Raw genomic sequence first — 24,134 nt, 5'->3', positions numbered from 1 at the left:
AGACAAATTATCCATGCCTTCATATTTTCCAATTAGGCTTCTGTTAATTATACCTTATTTCTTTGATTCCAAAGAAACTACGTTTTAGTCATGACCCACTTTTCACTCTATTTTTAATTGACAGTGTTATTTTCTTTCAATTAAATTTTAGTCACAAAGCACCTGAGGTAAAAAACTAAATAATTTGTGCTAACCTGATTCTAGACGGTTATAATCTTTTGGTGGTGACTTCCATTATTTCTAATCATGAGAAATAATAATCATTGGTACACACTGATTATATGCTGGAAAGACAAAGATATGGCCTCCCTCTCATGGACCTCCATGTATTCTCTTCCTTTAATGTTTTCTTAAAATGAATAAAGCACCAATATTGTAAGTATGCACAAAAGAAAATGGAGGTAACAGAAAAAATGATCTAAATTTACTACTAATAAAATTGTATAAGGACTAGGTGTATAATAAACCTGAAAGAGTATTTTCAGCCATACTATGTGTTTACACAAACATGCAAAAATATTTTGAAAATAACATAAGTAGAGTGAGGATGTTGCAAAAGTAACACCTTTATGTATGGTTTGAAGAATGGCATATGGATATAAAATCATCTGATAAAACTTATAAATATTAAAAGTAATAATTTATATTCTCAGTATTTTAACTTATAAAAGTATATCATTAGCAATTAATGATTGTTCCTAATATACATGTTACACATTCACAAACATATCATAGTCAATCACTAAGCCATATAGTCAGTGCCATGTTCTCTAAACATGAGAAGAAGGGAGAGGGATAGAATGGGGTTGGCATTAGGAAAGAGGTAAATGAGTGATGTGTGCATATATGCCTCTACCATTTTGTACCACATTAAGATGCATGACTATAATGAATCAATAAAAATGTTAAAGACTTTTATTGCTTATCTCAACATATATGCATATATTTTTGTGTCTGTATGTATAAATATGTATGCATATACATGTATATATTATACAAAATAGTATGCATACATATACTTAGAAAAAATGATGACATATGAAGAAAAGGTTGAATCAAGTAGAATGGATCCATAATATAGGACAGTAAGTGGATATTTTCAGTATATTTTATGATACTGTTTATAGGAATAACTATGAATTAATTCCCATTTTAAAGCTGCATACCACCTTAAAATATGATCACAGTAAAAAAAAGATTTGTGTTATAATATTTAAACAAAAACAAGTGGAGCCGGGTGTGGTGGCGCACGCTTGTAATCCTGCACTTGGGAGGCGGAGACAGAAGGATCACATTGGTTCGTAGCCAGCCTCGCTGGCTTAAGAGACCCTGTTTCCAAATAAAAAAAAGTATAAAATAGGTCTGGGAGTGTAGCCTGGACGTAGAAGGGCTTCCAGGAACCCCAGTACCACCAAAACAAAACAAAATACAAAAGCAAGTGGTAGGTAATACCAATGCATTGGTCCAGTGATTGTCCTAAGATGACCTGATTCTGGATGATTTTAGAACATGGCACAAGGTATATAAATAAGTATATATGCTTTTATGTATTAAATTTATAAACATAATTTTATAAAGTATTCTGACTTAGGAACCTTATATTAAATCTACTAAAGACTGTTAATTAAATATCTATAGGCATTTCCTTACTTTCTGAACATCTAGCCTTTTCTATTTCAACTAATTGTAACCACTAAATTTAGGCTCGATTAGATTTTAGTTTTTATTATAGGATTTTCATATAAGGTCTTTTAGAGTGTATATGTAAGAATAACATGATATACCCATAAAAGAATAACAAGGGAGCATCATGGCACCATAGTAAATTATATGGTCTAAGAGACTGGAGATGTACCTCAGAGACTTGCTCTGTATGCATGATCCTGAGTTCAGTACAGATTAACACACACAAAAGTAGGTAACCTTAATCAGAGAAATGAGAAATAAATTTTTCCATGACCCCCAGCATCTTATTAAAACCTATTATTTTAAAATTAGAATAATAGCAGAAATTTCATTTCTTGTGCTATTTATAAGCTCTACAAAGTACTGGGTAAAAAAAAATTAAGATTTTCTATGTCATGTAGCATTTTGTTTCTGTTACAATGCAATATTGAAATGTTTAAATATTATTTTTTATGTTTGTGGTCTTGAGATTGAACCTTTTACCACTGTCCTACATTCCCATCTATGTTTTTATTTATTTATTTTGCTTTTAAACAGGGTCTCACTAAATTGTGGAGGGACTCATTAAGTAGCTGAGCCTGGCCATGAACTTGTGTTCCTCCTGTCTCAGCTTCCCAATTACTGGGATTACATGGATGTACCACTGCACCCAGCTAAGTTTTATTTTTAAACTATTATTCTTTGATTTTAAATATTTTTTACTGAGCTACTGAAACGAGTTGAGGGTAAATATGCATATTAAATAAATATAGGTTATAGTAATCACTTCAGTATTGTTTACATACAGGACTGATGGAACATATTTAAACAGGTTTTGAGTAATTGAAAACTACAAAATGATTCATAGTTTAGGTTTTCAAGCATAAAGAGACATTTAATGTACAAATAGAATAGGATGTCTTTAGTAACATTTCTAGACCTCACAAAATGATTATTGATTGAATTTTATAACTACAGGCATTTTATATGTGCTTTGTTTTGTAATGAACACACGGTCCATATTTAGATATCATTAGCTCAGTTGTAGTTACTGAAATCTCTTAAAGCTATTGTCAGTTTTAGAGAATGAAATTTAAGCCTATAAAATAGTTAATATGGATGCTGTTTTAAAATTTTTATGGCTAGAAAATCACTGTCATTTAGCAAGACATGCATTTCTCTTAATCTGTACAGGTCAATATTTGATGAAAATATTGACCTGTAAATAAAATTTTAATTTTAGAATATGATTCTTAAGATAAACATCACCAACAGTGTATCTAATCCAGTAAGGCTAATGCTGAGAGAAGGACAGTATGTCTGATGTTGTTTTGAAGATAATATGTGTGAGATAATAATTTTAACTTAAAGATGCAATAAAATTTTCTTTAACAATTTTCTTCACAAAAGAAAGACTGAATAATAAACCTTCATATTTAATGATAGTTGTGAGTAATGTGAGTGATACGTAGCATAAACACTGATCCAAACAAAAGAAGACATTTGTTTCAGCAGAATTTGAAGCAAAGTTAACATAAATCAGAATTCCGTGGTAAAGAATAACCAAAGATTATCATTTAGCAACAAAAACAAAATAAACCAGATTATGTATGATGTCTATGATATTATAATCTAGAAAAAGGGAATCAAGAGCTAAAGAGACCTTTATAGTGACAGATCAGATTAAAAGAAACAGCAGCCAGACACGATGGCAGAAATTTGTAATCCCTGTGCATGGAAGGCTGAGACTCGATCACAGGCTTAAGGACAGCCTTAGCAACATAGTGAGACTTTCACCAAGCTAGAGAGTCCCTGTTTAAAAACAAACAAACAAAAATTTAAAAAGAGGCTGGGAATATAGTTTGGTATTAGAATTCCCTGGGTAGAATCCCCATTAAAGCATGTGCATGCACGCACACACACACACACACACACACACACACACACACACACACGATCAAGAACACTGATCTTAACTTCTATGATGATTTGTTACTCCAGTGGTGTCTCTGCTTACCTAGGAGAAATTAGCTCTACTCTCAGGGGGCAGAGAACACACTCACCTTTGGAACAAGGACTAAAATGTACACTGAGATAGTTGGGGTTTATATTTCTCTTTTTTGAATCCATTAGAAAACAAAATTTAGACAGAGGGCCACAACACAGTAAGCCCATTTCTATTATGTCAGTATCTTATTGGGGCATATGCTCAGGGGCCAGCAGCTGGTTACATATGGATGGAGAACCCCTTTTATGTTACTGACATGTTTCAGGAGAAAAACAGCAATTCTCTATTGGGAGGATCCCACTCAATGACTGAGTTGTTCTCCCCACTTTTGCTTCTTATCACCTGTCTTGGGTGTCATTCATACGTTAATGAGTGTACTGTTTATGGGGAAATGAAAGAATGGTCACATAAAAGAAAGCAAAGATGCCTAGGAACTTCTATAGGTTTCTATAGGCCTATAAAATACTACAGCCTACAGAGTATTCTTCTACAGCTATATGGGAAAATTAGGCAGAGCTGAACTGTTTTATACATTTACATAAGTTATTTCACAGTTTAGATAAAGACTATTTTATCTATTAAGTGATGATGCATGATACATATTAGATATTTATGTGTAAAATACATATTTGATATGTATTTTTAAGTTAAAAGTTTTACAAACTTGCTTGACTACCTGATAGAAAATTAGGAGAACACCTCTTATATACCCAGCAATGATAGAAAAAAAAAACTAAGCAATTTTGTGATAGTAAAAACTTATCTATAGTTCATGTATAAATAACTCTGTATTAAGTATTTTATTGAGTCAGAAATGATCAGTGGTAACTGCTTATTGTTTTTAGTAACATGTTTCTACATAAAATGGTGAGAATATTCCTAAATGAATAAATGCAAGATATTTTCTTAGTAGTTCATATTTGTGATATTTCTTCTATATGCAAATAACAAATTCCTAAATTTAGGAATGTTTGTTTCATCTAGCACTAAAATTTTATCCTGCATCAGAGAAATTTTAGCTCTTCCTTCTTTTCCAGTTGCCATCCTTTTAGAGGCTAATTATTATTGAAATCAAGTGAAGCCCACCAACTATTAGACCTAACAAGGAAGTTTTCAATTTTTTGTAATTTTCAGCCCTCAGTAGAATAGTCTTCTACAGTAAGTGTGACTATAAGCCACTATTTATAAATTCAGGAAAATATAGATAATCTGAACATGTCAATCAAAGAAAAAAATAGTCCTGTCATTGTTTGATGAAAGATAACAAACTACAGTGAGATAAATGAGACCTAGTTAATGGGACTGTATAACTTAAGGAGTTGCTAGTCTATACCATTTCGTTTAAATCACAATTTTTGTGTCTTCTTTGGGCTCTCATACATTTCAATCAAGAAACTTCTCTTGGGAGGTTGGGCATTTAAAGAAAGGAGATCACCAGGTTTCTTTGGAAGTAATCTCCTGGATTTAGCTTTTTCCAACCAGGCTGGAGAAGAATATGTGATAAGAAGCCATGGACAAGAAGAGTACTCTGCTTTTCCATGTTAAGAAAGTGTTTCAAGAGAAGAGAATAATTACTTTTCCTTGGCATTAGCATATTTTGCTACTTTTTATTTCATAGTTCAATATCGACTAGGAACTTCTATAACACATAGGGAAGCCTTCAATCTAATTTTCTTTTCTTTTTTCTTTTTTAGTTCTGGGGACTAAATTCAACAGCATACTACCTATCCCACTTCCAAGGTACACCCTTAGCCCTTTGTTGTGAAACAGAATCTTGCTATATTACTGATCCTAGCCTCAAACTGGTTTCAGCCTTCCAACTACTGGAATTCCAGGCATGAATCGCTGGCCAAGGCTGGCTTTTCTTAAAAGAAAATCAATACTTTTAATAAGTACTCAGCACTCAATACATTAAATAATCCTATAGGTATAAACAGGAAAAATGTTTTGCATTATTATTTTAGTCACTATCTCTATAAAACTATAAAACTTAAAATTTGAGAAGGAATTTATCCAAAATTCTCTCAAGGAAAGAGTCAGTCAGTGTGTTATATGCATTTATATGAAATATAATTATAAAATTTATTATTTTTAGATGAGTAATATTTAAGAAAATTGCTTTTGATTAGTTTATAATTATTCTATTATAGTCAAACTATTTTCTAAATATTAATATTTAAGCAAATCCACTTCTGATTTAGAAATATTTTTTAAACTTGCTTAAGTGAAAGAAAGGAAAGAAGGAAGAGGGGAAAGTAACTCTGCTTTGGCCTATAGGTACTTAATTTTTGTGAAATTTTCTTTAGAGCTGCTATTTGTTATAATTTATTATTCAGAGAGGATGTAAGGCATGGTATGTTTGCAAAGGTTGAATATTCTAATCTAAATGTATGTTGAGAAACACAGTGAGCAGAATGATAAATCTTTATCATCAATTTTCATGTATCTTGGAAAGATACACACCTGGTTGATTTTTGTCTTGGATAAAAATATTGAGTTTGCAAAGTTAACTTGGGAAGAAAGCAGACACATTTAGAAAGAGGATCGTGATAAGCATCCAATTGGACTCACAGAGACAGAAGGAGAAATCAACACAGGGAAGGACAAAATGCATCTTATAGCAATTATCTGCAAAATGGCAGCAGCTGTTTAAGCTTTGGGATGATTGGAATTCTGAGAAGTCCAGATAGAAACATATGGTATAGTTCATCACAAAACAATTTAAAGCTATTATTGTTCATGTTATATCTTTATGTTATTCTCAGGGAAAGTTAATAGGTACATAGATTTTTCTTGGATATCTCATGAATATGTGATGAATCTTGAGTCCGCGAACATTTAACTGTGTCAGAAATCAGTTGTTTCATAACAGATTAGAAAAATGCAATTTTTCCTTATATGCAATAAAAATAGAACTAATTTTTTTAAAAAATTGCATACATTATGTGCTTTATCTCTCTATTTTACAGAGCACTCGGAGTTTATAGCTATTACTTTTTTTGAACCTTCATGTAAAAGTCAGTTAATAAGACGTCCTTAAGCTTTAGAAGCAAGGCCGCATCTCTTTTCTAATAGCTACTCTGCATCAGAACAAAATAAAGTGTCCATTAGCACCTCCCACTTATTGATGTGGGCCCATTATAATTTTAACACTTACAAAAGGAAGTGTTAATGGTGACATTTCAAAACACTGGTTTTGAAGAGAAGGGGTGACTTTATGGGAAAAAATCAGAAAAAAACACCCTCTTATAGTTTGTGGAAAAGTAAAGAACATGAGCTTGAATTATCTTTCATTAGAAAAAGAAAATTATTACATTAAAACTATTAAAATCTAAAGGTGACTTTAAAAAGTTCAACTGATATGCATGATATGATCAATTTCTGTGTTTCAGCTTTTATGAATACAAAATGAAAAAGTAATAGTATACACCCCTTAGTTGCTAGAAAAAAAACAAACTATATTCAATGTTATTTTTTTAAATTGCAAAGTACATTTATCATAACTGTTAGCAATATAAAATCATACAAGTAATTAAGCCTCAATAAACTTAGGAACAGATGTTTGGCTAATGGACAATTAAATCTATAGCTCTTTTACCTTAAGTATTAGATGTTTATACAACATGAAGTTTTACAGAGCCATATAAGTCTGTTATATGCACCATTTACTGAAGAAATAGGATTTTCAGATTTAGAATAAGAACTGCAGAATTAAAAATGTATATATTTGGATACATATATACATATAAATTTATCCATATCACTTCTCTACCTTCCTCCATCCCTGATTTTACTTTTATGCTCTAGAGACTTAAAGACACTCAGAAAATTCCCCAGGTAATTTTGTAAAAGGGATGAAACCAGAGGTTTACCTAATTACTCTTTTTGCCAAGCTTCTGGGTGGGTTTTAAGGGTGGCAGTGACTAAGAAGGAAGGGGCGGGGACAGCACTCGGGAACCATTTCAGCAAACCTGCCCCTGAACAGAGGAACACTAATCACAGGTGGCTTCATGCAGGGACCTGTTCTGAGGGTCCTACTTGGAGGGAGCCCATGACTCAGCTTACACCAGTCTCTACTCCATCATGGAACTCAGAGTTTCCTTTGTTCCCAAGCTCAAGGACGTTTAGCAAATGTCATACTTCTAGGTTCAGAGTCTAAAATCATCTCAAGAAACTCTAGGCCTGGACCAAGTTCCATACTGCCCAAACTCAGTCAACAAGAAGCTCTTGCTTGCCATGACTCAGCAGTTTTCATGGACCCTGATGAGTAGACTAAAATCCTCCAGTGAGAATATGCCCCTGGTGGGACTGGGCATGGCAGCACAACACAACACTTATAATCCGATTTTCAAGAAACTTTGAGAAGCTCATGTAGCATCAATCTAGTAACAAGTAACAATGAAAGCGTTACAAAGAAATTTTAAAAAATCCCATTATGGACCCAGGCATGGTGGTTCATGTCTATAATTCTAGTACATGGTAGATGTAGACAGGAGTATTATAGGTTTGAGCTCAGTCTCAGCAACTTAGCAAGACTCTCTGAAATGTAGTGAGACCCTGTTTTAAGGTTAAAAAAAATCCCATAATTTCAAACTGGGCGTGGTGATACACACTTGTAATCCCAGCATTTGGGAGGCTGAGATGGGAGGATCATGGTTGGAGGACAGCCTCAACTACTTAGTGAAGGCCTTTGCAACTCAGTGAGATCCTGATTCAAAATTAAAAATAAAAATTAGGGCTAGGGGTATAGTTCAGAAGTAGAATGCCCTGGGTTCCATCCCCAGTACCGCAAAAAAAATTCCATAATTTTATAATTTATTCATTTTTGATGATACCTAGATTGTTTTCATTATTTGGCTATCGAAAATTGTGCTACTATAAACATGGATATGTTATGGATTGGGAGAATATAGTTTGTGGAAACTGTTTCCCGGGAACCCCTGCGAGGATCCCGGACACACTTTCCCCCAACCCATAACAAAATCCAAAACGACCCCAAAGAGAAGAAAGAACCGTGGATTCTTGTCCTAAGCTAAGAATAAATATGCATAGCTTGGACCGTTGCTGAAGATTTAAAGGAGTTTATTAGAAAGATAGAAATACAGCCCATGCCAAGATGGCATGAGGGGATGACTCAAATGAGTACACCAAAGGGCTGAAACGTGGACCAGACTTTTATACCCATGACCTCCATCTTGTTTGCGTGACTCTGACTAGTGAAGTCCCTGTAAGGTACCTCCCCCAGCAAGGTGTGGTGAGGTGTCTCCTTTCATGAAGGGCAAGGTCAAACCCTGCCCCATCCTCCCTAGAACATGTAGATCTGACTTTAGAAAGAGGAAGCCCTTGCTCTCCTCTATTGACTTGTTAATTACTTTGAACTAGGTTGATTTACACTGGAATAGCTGCCTGTTTTAGGCAGAAACCAAGTCCTTTCTTTACCCATGTCTGCAGCCATTTTGACACAACTATTTTGAAATATACCAATTATTTTATTTTGAAATATATTAATAATCAGAGCTTTCCCAAATCTTCCTAGGCCATTCCAGTACTGGTACAGATAGGCATATGTTACCCTAATATTCTGATTTCAGTTTCTTTGGAAAGATACACAGAAGTAATATAGCTGGATGACATAGTGGCTCCATTTCCAGTTTTCTCAGAAATTTCCATACTGTTCTCCATAAAGATTGTACCAATTTGCAATCCCACAACAGAGTAAATGAGTTACTATTACTCCATATTCTCACCAGCATTTATTGTTTTTTTACTTCTTATGGGATACACACACACAATGGAATACTACTCAGCAATAAAGAAGAACAAAATGATATCACTTGAGGAAAAATGGATGGACCTTTAAGGAAGATTAGCCAGTCAGAGAAAGTGAAGAGTCAACTGTTTTCTCTCATATGTGGAAGCTAGGGGAGTCATCAGAGTATCAGAGGGGCTTTGGGTAATGGAGGAGATGGTCCAGTGGAGCCAGAGAGATGGTTTAGGGGAAGGGGAGGGAGGAGAGAAAGGGCCAATAGAGAAATTGCTTTCATCAATATTCTGTGCATATGTGAGAATACCAATGTCATCCTCAAAATATGCTGAATAGGGATGGCAGGAGCGGAGCATGCTGGGAAAGACAAGCCAGCCAAGTGCGGTGTGCATGCCTGTCACTGTCACTGAACCACATTATGATGTGAGACTAGCATGCACCAAAAGAAGTATGAACACAAGTAAAACATATAGGTCTGGAGGTGTAGCTCATTGGTAGATGCCTCTGGGTTCATTCCACAGACACACACACACATACAAACACACACATCCCACTAAAACACATTTTGATCCAATTATAAAATAAAAAAATAACATAAAAGCAGCCAGAGAAAAATGCACTGCATTTTTTTTTCTTTTCTTTCTTTCTTTCTTTTTTCTTTTTTTTTTTTTTTTTGGTGGTGGTACTGGGGTTCCTGGAAGCCCTTCTACCTCCGGGCTACACTCCCAGACCTATTTTTACATTTTTATTTGGAAACAGGCTCTCCTAAGCCAGCACGCGCGGCTGGCTTCGAACATGCGCGATCCTCCTGTCTCTGCCTCCCAAGCGTGGGGATTACAAGCGTGCGCCAGCACATCCGGCTGCATATTTTTTTTTAAAAAAAGTAATACTGAGAAATGACAAAGATTGCTGGGTATGGTGGCACACACCTATAATCCCAGTACCTGGGGGGATGAGAAAGGAGGATCACAGGTTTGAGGACAACCTCAGCAACTTAGTGAGATCCTGTTCCCAAATTAAAAAAAAAAAAAAGAATAGGACTGGGGCTATAGCACAGAGGTAGAAGTCCCTTGGGGTGCATGCATGCACACACACACACACACACACACACACACACACACTATGAAGATCATAAAGCAATGGGAAATATAAAATGGTGAATTATAAAAAGGAAATAAAAAACCTTTTCTAGAATTCTAAACGTAGTAGAAATATCATTGAATACTGGGAATGAGTACCATTTTCAGAAAAACAAAGTATTTTAATTAGCAGAGTCGATACTAGAAAAATATCAGAGTTGATCAAAGAGAAGAAAACTAATTTACTGAGAAAAAGTAACAGAAATTAACCTTTATATGTTTTATGTTTCTGAGCCTTAATAGTATTTTTTTGAGCTTTAATGATAGAGATGAATCAGGTACCACTAATATTCTATCATCACAATCAGAGAAACTCCACGTAAAAACTGACCCAAACACATTCCAGTACTGAGATAAGCTATATGTGGTAACTTTCAAATTGTAAAATTCTTTTATCATTTATTCCTTATATAAAATCAAAAATTGACTCTGAGTGCATTTCTCTAAGTAAGAAAAGATGTTATCCTTTGAATAACATCTAAAAGTAGGGCAGAAAGGTAGTAAGAGTGAAGGGGAGTCGGGTTGGTGCAGGAAAGACCCAAGGCCAGCCGTTGGAGATAAGCAAGCAAGCAAGCAAAAGCTTTATTAAGACAGCCCAGCTCCTTTTTATATCAGGCAGCTGGGAGGAGGGGGCTTCCGCTCACAGCGGAAGATCGCACAAAGTATGGGGCGTTTATTGATTTGGTGGTTCATACCCCAGTGGTTGAGTTATCAGGGGACTGATTGTTGGGCATCCCGTGGCCCCTTTGGCAAGCTATGAGGTAACCAGCACAATCCAGAAGAGAAGCCGGAGAGGCGCCATCTTTGGCATGACTGGGCTGCTTATCCTAACAAAGAGAATTGCTAAATGTTTTATACAAACTTACTAATTGGTGAGATGAGAAGTATGGTTTCCCTTCCCATTAATTCATTGAAAACTGTTTCACTGATAGCTGATTACAAGTTATGACCGAACTGTGTCTTTGTGATACCACGAAGTATAACATATTTTTGTATAATTTTTCAAAGTAAGTTTCATTTCCTCAATTTATTTCATTCTGGAATCACAGTATATTATAATCCCAATATTTAAGAGGTGTTTGAAAGTTTGCCCATGTTTTTGCTAACAGGAAGAGTCAAGATTAAAACCCAGAAATGCTGATTTCCTGTTCCAAAATAATTTTTTTTATTTTTTATTTTTGGTTGGTACTGGGGGTGGAACCCAGAGGCTTTCTACCTCTGGGCTATACTCCCAGACCTTTTTTATATTTTATTTGGAAACAGGGTCTCACTAAGTTGCTGAAAGCCTCACTAAGTAGCTGAGGCTGGCTTCGAACCCGTGAGATCCTCCTGTCTCAGCCTCCCAAGTGCAGGGATTACAAGCGTGCGCCACCATGCCTGGCATTCCAAAATCATTTTTGTCCTCTCTCAAAACAGGAGTGTAAAAATATAAAGGAAATGAAGTAAAAGATTGAGTTATTTGGGTTAAATGTCTGAGATTGTCTGAAATACCTGATTTGGTGTGACAATATATATTCCTCTACCTACAACCTACTAACTTCAATCTTGAATCCACTGTTCTGCTTGAATAGTTTCAAAGAACATTAGAGTTCACGTCAATACTAGAAGAATTCCAAATGTAATTTGTCAAAAGAAGATAGGTGATTTTCTTTTATAAAAATTGCTCTTAATTGCTGTCTCATTTCTCCTGTGACATTATATCTTCATCTGAAGAAACCTTTCTCATTCCCTCTAAAGAACATGCAAACCGTCATCACTTATGATGTCTCTGCTTTTTAATTTTCTTAAGAAGTTGCAGTAAAGGATTTTTCTTGTTCCTTGTCATTGCGAATATATGTATGTGATTATTCTGTTTCAGGAATTTAAATTCCTTTTTTTATTGTAAGTTAAAATGTATAAAGTACTGAGTAAAGATTATCTTTATTAAATGGTCACTGTGTGATTTAATGATAAGAATCAGATAAGTTAATGTTTTAACTACTGAGGAGTTGCTACAATAAATAGTTGGATGAAAAGTAAATATTGAGTTAATAAAATAGATTATAACACTGTAGGAATGCAAACTCTGAGTTTGACTTTTTTGTGATAAAAATGAGGAAAAAATGTGGAATTTTGAATAGCTTTGCCAGAGATAGAGAATTGCATCAAATATATAGAGAACTTGGTATTTTCACCTTTTTTATGTTATTTTAATTTCCTAAATTTTTTTGTCCTTCCCTACTAGCATGTGCTTTTCCTATTTTCCTCTGACTGATTTCCCTGCTCAGCGCCTAGACACCTCCTCACCAAGCACACATAGGCTACGATATAGTATCAAGGTAGAATTGTATTTTTCTACTTGGCTGTTTACATAGTGCTTCACAAGCCAGACAACACCACAAATTATTGGATCCTACTTTTTTCCAATATGAGAAACACATTATAAGAAAACTCACAAAACCCTACATATGAATACATTGACAAAACTCTATTTGCTGTCTGTCAGGGAATAACAAGCCAATCTGGAACATTGCAAGTCATGTCCCTATATGACAGATGTCATCACAAGTAATAGGAAGTGATACCAAACACTGATTGCCAACATTTTTCAGATAAAATATATTCAAATTAATTGTGTAGGTTAACTACACAATTAATTCATAAACTCCAAATTGACAGAATTTATGAGTCTACAGAAAAAAAATCAGCTCTTTAAATCTGTGCCTGGGCTTACAGCAAGACTAATGAATATGTCCAATACTAAAATTATTACAGCAGTATTCAGTAAAAATATATTAGTTTTATGTATAATGGTAAAGAACAAGGAAATGAAAATCTATTTTTAATATTTGCCTACCATTTTATGAAACTATACATAGTCTTTGGTGAAGAAAGTTCAGTATGTAACTAGTTACAAAGAACAAGAAATCATCTTTTAAAATAATAGATATTTTTCATACTGAAAAATTAAATATTAATAATAGGCTGTAGATAAAAATTCTCAAAAAAGAACTAAACATATTAAAATTATAGACTGAAAGGATCAAGCATTTATGGTAAAAAATGATTAAACACTAAATCTGTTTTTAAAATTGTTATACAAGTAATTGTTAATGTCTAAATGATGTTAATGTATGAATTATCTCTATAAGTAAACATAAATAGAAAAGATATATGTATGAGAAGTCTGGTTCGATTATAAATTTAAAGTCAGTCCTTATAAAATGTATTATTTGAGAAAAACTTGTGTTAAAATATTTTCCATATTTGTTCCATCATATCAATTCGGCCTCACTGTGAATATTTATGTGTCCAATGCAGATCTGTACAGGTATTATAAAAATGAGCGAAAGTTGATATTTAAATTATTTATTTTGGGTTTTTGAGAGGAAAAAACTGTGCAATACTCATTTTTGTACGATAATGTTTTAATTTGTGGCCATAATTTTTCTACCTTCAAATAGAGTATGGCTTAAAATCCTACATGGGGTTTTAGATTTAGCTTCATGTAAAAACATATAGATTAAATAGTATATTTTTTTAATTTATAAATATAAGATATCATGGATTTTTGACATATCAGAAGTTGTGATGGCATAGCTGTTTTTGGAAAACTCTAGATATTGGATTTAATAAAATAAATATCACTTGCTGTGGTGGCATGTAGCTGTGGTCTCAGCCACTTAGAAGGGATGTGGCAGGAAGATTGCAATCAAGGTCAGTTTGGACAACTTAGTGAGATCCTCTTTCAAAACAAAAAGTTAATGGGGATGTAGCTCAGTAGTAGAGTGCTCCTGGGTTTAATCCCAAGCCCTGTGTAAAAACAAAACTATAAATTCTTTAGATATGTCTTAAATATAAAACATCTATGATACTATTATGTACATATACAGTGTTGCAATCATGTCTGAAAGGAACAAAATATATGTTTGCTAATAAGCTTATATATTTAATGAGCATGTCCTATAGTGTGAGTCAAATTACTATAGCAATATTCAGCCAATAAAAATGAGAAAGAAAACATAAATTATTTGCTAAATATCTGGTGCTCAGAAGATAAGAGTTATGGAGTATCATCCCTAAGGCAAAGCCCACATTTGCTTAGAAGTAGAGCATTAAGGCAGGATTGACTTAAAAAATGCTCTGGCTGTTAAAAATAAATGAGTTGGAAATGAGTTTGAAGGGGCTTCATGTAGACTCTTAAGCCAGCTTTCTAAATATAGCCACTGAATTCTGTTACCTCTGCTAAAGGGCAATTCAGACATCTCAACCATAAGTACTGTTGCAGAGAAGCCAAAATGGTTTCAGTCGATTTGAAATTATAGCTGAGCAAACTATAATCATTCCATATATGATTTCATATGGATAAATATAAATATAGATATTGTATTATTTGCATTTATTCTAATCTATATTTTGTGTGTGCTAAAGATGAATCCAGGGGAATTCTATTCTACTTCCAAGCTATGCTCCCAGCCCTATTTTTTTTTTTTTGGCGGTGGTGGTACCAGGATTCCTGGAAACCCTTTTCAGGGCTACCCTTCCATACCTATTTTATATCTTTTTATTTGGAAACAGGGTCTCTTAAACCAGCGAGGCTGACTTCGAACCTGTGTGATCCTCCTGTCTTCACCTCCCAAGCCTGGGGATTACAAGGGTACACCACCACTCCTGGCCTCCCAGCCACCCCCCCCTTTTTTTTTGGTGGTACTGGAGTTCTTGGAAGCCCTTCTAACTCCAGGCTACACTCCCAGACCTATTTTATACTTTTTATTTGGAAACAGGTTCTTCGCCTCCCAAGTACTGGGATTACAAGCATGCGCAACCACACCCAGCTCTAATCTAATTTTTAAGTGCTATGCCTGCTCCTGTCAAAGTGTTACACAAAAACAAAATATGAAAAACAAAACAAATATGAATGAAAAGTTATGTTTCTTCGCTTTACCTCATCTTAAGGAACCACCAATTAAGAATAGCAGAATACGGAGATGATTAGAAAATCACTGTGTAGTTTTAATAAGAGGAATTCACAATATATTCTGAGAGGACCAAAAATAAGTGATTTAATTTCCAAGTGATAGACTGGATAATTAGTATTCAAGAAGATTTCTGTAAGTAAATTTAGTTCTGATCCTCAAGGAAAGTTGTTTTTCCTGGAAATAGATAAAACATGGACATATTCCAGATACATGGCATTCTAGGGGACACAGAGTACTGAGTGTTCTGTTTGGATACATTTGTAGGAGAATTGGAAATTCAAGCTTACTCTTGCTTGGCCATAGAGTTCAGTGCAGAAGGAGTCTCAGAAACAGCTTAGGAGACAGAGAGCAATTCACAGAGATTCTTAAATTCAGGATCCATTTTAATTTTATCTTGTGGAGATCTGCAAGAAGACAAATTTCTGGCAGCAACAGAGATAATTGTGAGGACCGCAAACAAGCTAAGGAAGAAGAGATAAGAGCCCTATGACAGCAGTAAGGATGGGGAGCAGGAGCCCTATGACGGCAGTAAGGATGGGGAGCAGGGACAACCTGAGAAAGCTCGGAAGGACTACCTAGCAAATGAAACAAACACAAATATAAGAAGATATATTTTAAGTGCAGAGATTCTAAATTCAGGTTTGAATATATTACCTAGAAATTTTGGGAAGCGTTATCCAGAAAGTAAAACATAAGTTATCAAGTTAAACGTAAAAGAATAGTATAAGCTAGAGATATATCAGTGAATACATTAAAAGCACATAAATGGTAAGTTGAATTTATGAAGAAGTGATAGAGTTTCATATTGGGCCAGTCATAGGGAAATAATTCTTTTTAAAGGAGACATCCTTTTGAAAAGGGATAAATAATCAGGAATATGTATGTAGAACTAGAAGATGAAATTTGGTAGACACCAAGAGAAATTTAAAAATAGAATGGAGTGATCAAAATGTGCAGTGTAGCTGAGTGCAGTAGCACATGCCTGTCATCCCAATACTCGGGAGGCTGAGACAGGAAGGTTACAGGTCAGAGGCCAATCTCAGCAACTTTACAAGATCATCAGCAACTTAGTGAGACACTATTTAAAGATAAAATAGGACTGAGTTTCACTGAGATCATTGCTGGTACTAACCTACCAACCAACCAACCAACCAGCCAGCCAAAACAAAAACAAAATAAGAAATAAATCCATCAAAATATCCGAAGTACATAGATGCCTAATAATACAGAAGTTATTTAATAATTTGAAGCTTACTACTGTTGTAAATAAGAGCTGTTTAAGTAGAGGTGTGAGAGAAGAAGTCAGGGTATAGTTGGCCCTAGAAAACTTTATATACTTTCTACTGAAGGATCGTGTCCACTTATGTATTATCTCATTTATAACAATTCTCCCTCAGTTTTCTCTTGACCATTGATACATCCTATTACAAGAAGAAATATTGGGCTAGTAGGTGTCATCAATTGTGAAGAATTTGAGAATTTTATCACTGTGTGAACTAATAAGATGCTCTGCCACAATTACACTGTCCTTGGTCAGAGACAAAGGGCTACATTATACTCACACAAGAGTAATGGCCAGAGTATATGTACTTGCATCTGTTCCTTGAGATTCAGTAAGGTATATTATAGATGACTACAAGTTCTGGGACCCAGAACTTTTTAAATGGGTATTTAGCCTGCCTGACCTTAGCGATGGGCTAGATATCATCTTTATTATATTTAGTAAACAAAACTGCCCTTTTCTTTGAAGAGAGACATCACTTCTATATACTGAGGTTGTTTACTAGAAAATCATTCTTCAAAGCCTCCAAGTGCCTCTGCTCACAAATTGTACAGAAATGCAACAGGCCACAGAGAATTTATGGTCAACACTACGCTACTCTTTGTATCAATAGTATCTTGGTTTGTGGTAGATTTTGTCATAAATATGCCAGCCATTCCATGGAGTGGGGAGCATTCTAACTAAAATGGTCAATGAAATCTAAAAATAAAAACATTTATATTTCATTGTACAGCATTATTTAAGTTTACTGTCAACAAAAATCCAAGCAACAATAGGAAATCAACCTGAATGAAGTGTTGGCCACATTATGCCTCCCAGGTCCTAAACACAAATGTCAGATTTTGAATGTATTATTTAAACCTTCATGGTCTACCTTAGAAAGCCAGGTAGTTTGCTCCAGAAGGTTTGGTACTGACCTTTACATGGGTTTCAGGCATTTAGCTAGGTAGTACAGGATGTGTTATAGGCTGACAGATGACACCCCATCCCACATTAAGAAAGCATAAGGTGAGTCTGTCATCTGGAACTGCCTTGATAGTGAGTTAAGGGAAACCTGAATGCCCTCACCTGGCTGAGGTGGTATCATTACTCATTTCAGCCAATGTCAGGGACATGCTGGGGCTCCACATAGCATTCAGCTGTCATGCCTCTCTTGACTCCTGATAAGATAGAAAAAGAGAAAACGTATGTGTCTTCCGTAGTGCATGTCAGGGCATACATAATGTTAAATCTTTTTTATGGTAAAAAAATAACTTGATCAATTACCTAAGATGTTAAGTGCCAGATTTCTTTAGGGTATAGTTACTATTATTCTGTTGTAAAATCTTTATTTATGGAGGAGGCACTTTGAGACTATATATATATATTCCATTTTTCCCTTTAACTTTCGTTCACTATTTTAATGAATACACTTTGTATGGGTGTGTGTGGTATTGGGGATTAAACCAAGACACATCCGACATCCAAACTATACCCCCAGCCATGTTTTTATTTTTTATTTTGAAAACAGGAATCATTATGTTTCTGAGGGCCTTGCTGAGTTGCAGAGACTGCCCTCAAACCTGCGACCATCCTGTCTCAGCCTCCGAACTATTGGGATAACACTTGTGCATGCATCGCTGCTCTCAGTTATTTAAAACACATTTGTTCTTTTTGTCTGCAGAAGATACTGCCCTGGCATTCCAGTAGTAATCTAGTATTTCTTTACTCTTTCTGTACTTTTTAATTTGAATTCTTTTTGAAAGATTATCCACTCTCCTCATTTCTTTATATGAAGTTACTTATTTATGCAGCTATAAATATCCATAGATTTTTATTTTATTTTGGGGTTATAATTTATATTATTTATTAGTACTAATGTTGTGAAAATTATTCCATATTTGGTCATTAGGAATTTTTTTCAGATTAGCTCTTGTGTTCTTTTGATATAGTGACTTTTTTTCTTTCCTTCTTTCTTTCTATTCCTTCCTTTCTTTGGTACTTCCATATTCTAGGCCATAAAATCTAATAGCATTCAATATGCCCTTCTTGGCTATGTGTATTAAGCAAATCAAATAATTTCTTTAACAAATATGACCCGATTTTGCACAATTAAAAAGAGTAGAATTCAGGACTTCTATTTGATCTCTCAAAAGATAGTCTCTGTATTCTTTTAGACGATATAATATTTTATGTGAAAGAAACTGTCAATATTTTCCAATTACGAAGGAACTTTGTATACCTTAATAGGAAGGCCAATCAGTCTATGAAAAGTCTGTTGATATTTCTGAAACAACAAAGGGAAAGTGTTCACATGTGGGGTTGAGGGAGCTGTTGATGAGATCTCAATCTCTAAGGTTGATAAATCCATTTTAGAGTTGACCCAGCTTGGAACTGTTTGCCACTTATAACTTAATCTTTTCTTTGCTTCCTTCCTTCTTTCATTCCTTCCTTTCTTTTTTCTTCTCTTCCCTTTTTTGTGGTACTAGAGATGAAACCCAGAAGAATTCTACCTGTGGACTACCCTCTCATCTCTATATTATATTATTTTTTATTATGAAACAGGATCTTACTAAATTACTGAGGGCCTCACTAATTTCTGAGACTTTCCTTGAACCTGTGGTCATCCTGTCTTAGCCTCCCAAATACTGGGATTATAGGCTTGTGCCATCATGCCTGAATACACATACTTTTCTAATTAAATTATATCTGCATCCACTTGCCATTCAAATGACCAATGGCAGAATAAATGTTCTGACCCTGGACTCATGCATCTAAACTCCCCATTTTGGGGGAAACTTGTCATCTCCACATAACTTCCAGTGCTAATCATGATTACAATACTTCACTATATTTCTCCACATAAAGATACAGTTAAATGGAGGATTTGTCTTGTTATTTTTCTCATATTATGGTTCACTACCATGTTATGCATGCTTTTATATTTGGAAGATATTTTGGAACAAACCAATAGCTATGTGTTACATATTTCTTTAAGAGAAGAATGATATATACATAAGAGACAATTTTAATGAAAGAGAAATTTGAACTGAAGCCATTCTCTGGTTAACTTGTATAGATATTCTGAGCATTTTCCTCAACCTTATCCACAGCTAGGCTTTCAGGTAATTAAATGAGGGCAAAGAAGTATTGCTTCTTCATTTGTTTTTTTTTAACATTCTTTCATTAGTACATGGTAATTATACACAAAATTGAGGTTTGGTGTGTAGAAATCATGTACCAAAGCCTGTGATCCTATTTTTCTGAAGCGTCCAACATAATTCCCCACCCTCTGGAAGCATCTTGACCACCAAATATCAACCCATATTTGTAAGGAACTATGCTACTCCAGGAGCTACATCTACTCACCCATCTCTCTCTTGTTCAGTTGATAACTTCTCAGTGCTTATTTGCATGGAAATACACTGGGAAGTCCCAAGTCATGATTCTTTCTCACCTCTGAATTTATATAAAGCTTGTTCATCTTGCCTACCAGGGCTTTCGTAATGTAAAGATAGCTAAACGTACAACATCCCTACTCTTGTTTCTGCTGTCTGTGTAGATCTCTTTTGTCTTCATCAAGCTTTTCCTGATATTGTGAGACAGAAAACTGGAGCACCTAGTGACAAAGACAGGCAAAAGCATCAAAGCAGAACTACTTCTACTTTAAAGAAAACGAGAAGAAAAAACAATATTTATGAAATATACCTTCACCATTAAGTAGAGATCCAGAATATACCATGATTTTCTACCAGGCAAGCCTGGGAAAATCCAGAAATATTAAAGTAGTCTAAAAAAGAGCCAGTGTTCTTTTGTGCTTTCTATCAGCAATGTGGACCCCAACACTTTTCCATCTACTCACTTTATGAAAGCAAACCGCAAATAGCATTCTCTATTTGAGTCAGTTCCTCAAGATGGCATTCACCTTGCTACTTTCAAAGCAGTTAGCTTTGATTCAATTTTCAGCATCTCTGGATTCTGTACTCTGTGATGACCTTGAACTCAAAGGTTTTTAGGTACTATATACAAGTTAAATATTTGAAAGCACAGTTCAATAATACAAAGGTGTGTGTTTTTTTTTAAAGTTTGTCTGTCTTTTATCTTGTAATAAAACAATTTTTCCTGACACTTTGGAATAGGAGAAACCTCATATATTTGGATAATGATAGCATTTTATGTGCTTGCAAATTGCAAATAACACTAAATTTCACAGAACATTTTGGCTTAGATTTTCATCAATTGAAACAACTCTATATTCTTCTACAGCTAATGAGGATTACAAATGAGATCTGAATTTGTAATATAATTATGATAACCAGGGGATGACAGAGTGGTCGTTCTTTGTGTGTTTTACTCTGAAAACATTTCAAAATAATGTAAATAGGGCAGCATCTGTGTCCAGAATAATTTGACATGCAAACTGGCTTTAATGGGCATAAAATCTTTCAGTAAAATTATAACTATAAATGACTCAAGAAAGAGAGAAAAATGAGCTGAGTGTGGTGGCACAGCTTGTAATCCCCAATATTTGGGAGGCTGAGACAGGATTGCAAGTTCAAAGCCAGCCTCAGCAGCTTAGTGAGGCTCTCAACAACCCAGTGAGGCTCTGTTTCAAAATAAAATACAAAATTGGTCTGAAGGTATAGCTTAGAGGTAGAAGGCCCCTGAGTTTTATCCCCAGTACCACAAAAAAAATGAGAGAAAGAAAGAGAGAGACAGAGGGAGAGAGAGAGAGAGAAAAGTGTAAGAAGGAATGAGGAAAAAATAAAACTGAAATCCAATCACCTAAGAGTCTTGAAGAAAAACAGATCAAATATTATTTTCATATATGAAGTTATAACTGCCAATCTCACTAACAAGTATGGGAAAGAAGAAGAGGGGAGTAGGGTGGGATATGAAAGATAATACACCAAGTGATGTGTGATTATATAAATCTGTCACTTTTAATGTATATAATTATACATTGTGTTATATAATTATAATATGCTAAAATTATAAAATAGTTCAAATATTTCTAAGTGAATGCATATAGAAGAAAATTAATGTTAGGTAATATAATGTGGTTTGGAATTTCATTCACTGGGGCAGAACAGAGTGGTAAGAATTTCTTATATCTAATTTTGTATTTCATTACTTGTGGGTAAATTTGGCCATTTCATTTTTTGGTCTCTCTTTTATTTATTTATGGCATGCTAATTATGCATGTGTTACACAATTGTAAATGTCTCAGTGGTTTTGGATGTTCTGTTATTTCTTTTATTTGATCTTTACATTTATTTGGAAAATTTCTATTGACCTTTCTCATTCTTGCCTTGATCATTTCCAGTCTAATAGTAAATTGATAAAAGTATTTTATCTCAAAATTTTCATCTCTACTTATATATACACCAGTTCTTGAATTTTACTTACCTTTCCCATGAAGCATCAACATATTAATCATAGTTCTTTTATAACATTTATAAATTTTATAAGATATGTCTCACTTAGCAGATCCCACAATTTTTTATATTGAAAACTAGGTATAATGTATCCAGTAATAGAACTTGAGGTTAAGTTAACACTATACTTACTGATTTATACCCAACATGCAATGTATAAAGTAAGTCCAGAGTTAGTGATAATAATCAAAACTACTGGAAGACTAGAAAAACTTTTAAGGTAGCCGGGCTTGGTGGCCCACGCTTGTTATCCCCGCGCTTGGGAGGCAGAGACAGGAGGATCGCGCAGGTTTGAAGCCAGTTGCACACGCTGGCTTAGGAGACCCTGTTTCTAAATAAAAATGTAAAAATAGGTCTGGGAGTGTAGCCCGGAGGTAGAAGGGCTTCCAGGAACCCCAGTACCACCAAAAAAAAAAAAAAAAAAAAGAAAATATTTTAAGGTAGTGGCTATTTTTGCATAGTTCATTTATTTGCTTGTTTATATATTATTTATTTTTATTGGTGCATTGTTGTCATGCATCTATCTTACTGGCGTACAAGATGGTAGAGGCATACATGATACATGCACATATCACTCATTTAGTCCTTCCTCAATACCCACCCTATTCCCTTTCCCCTCCCTCTTTCTCATGATTGGCTTAGTGCTTGACTTTGCTATGTTTGTGAACGTACATCATACATATTAGGGAGTAGTTCTTAAATTCAAATATGTGTTAGAGTCACCTGGAAAGCTGATTTTGAAAATGTACAAGTTTATGTACCACTGTTTCTTCCTGTCCTGAGTTTCTTATTTGAGATGCCAAAAGAGAATTTACATTTTTCACAGTAACTCTAGGTAAATTTAATACAAAATTTCTAGGAAACACTGACTGAGACTTGTTCTTCTAAGGACCAAACATGTAATTACATACTATTATTCTTAGTAAATTGCGTCCTCAACAATCTTATAATACAGCTGGTATTATTATACTCACATCAGGATAAGACGTCTGAACCATATAACAGTTAATATAAACTAATAAAATTCAAACAGCTAATATAGAACATTAACATAGACATTCCATTGCCAGATGAGTGCTTGCTTGAATATAATAACTACATATAAATAATTATTCAGTCTAGTTATGTTTTAAAATAATGCTTCTTAAGTAGAGTCTATTAAACTATTAATTTGATGAAATTATATTTATGTACATAGTTTAGTTAAAAAATTAAAATTTTAAAAAGAAAAATTATTACCTTAAAGTACTTTTGTGTGTATGGACCTGGGGATTGAGCCCAAGGCATTCTACCTCTGAGCTACACCCCCAGCCCTATTCCATTTATTTATTTATTTATTTTTATTTATTTACAGAATGTCACTAAATTCCACAGTACCTCACTATGTTGTTGAGGCTGACTTAAAACTTGTAATTCTTCTGTTTCAACCTCCCAAGTACTCTGATTACAAGCATATACCACCATTCCCAGCTTCAAAAGTAATTTTAAGAAAATATTCGGGTTGCTAAATTTTAAAGCAAATATTTATATATGTAAAATTGTATGTACTAAAATGCAGAAAGGCCACATTATCTCAATAATTTGAGAAGGGTATTAAAATTAGTGGAAACAAAAATAGTCAACAAATTATATTTTATATAAATGTATATCTAATCTAAAAAAAAATTCTGAACGAAGATAAAGCCTGAGCTTTACAACTGATAATTCAATATGTATTTCCAGCGTTCTAATAAAGGGGCCCAAGCTAATTATAATTTAAAGACATAAAATACCTAACAATAGCCTGGGCATAGAGATGTGCACCTGAAATCCCAGTATTTGGGAGGCTGAGACAGGATTCTAGATTAGACGTCAGTCAGCAATTTAACAGTCATTTAGAATGTAGCAATACCCTGTTTCCC

The sequence above is a fragment of the Muscardinus avellanarius genome (genome assembly GCF_963383645.1).
Source record: "Muscardinus avellanarius genome assembly, chromosome: 7".
NCBI classification, from domain to species: Eukaryota; Metazoa; Chordata; class Mammalia; order Rodentia; family Gliridae; genus Muscardinus; species Muscardinus avellanarius.
Note: the sequence above shows the minus strand (reverse complement) of the source record.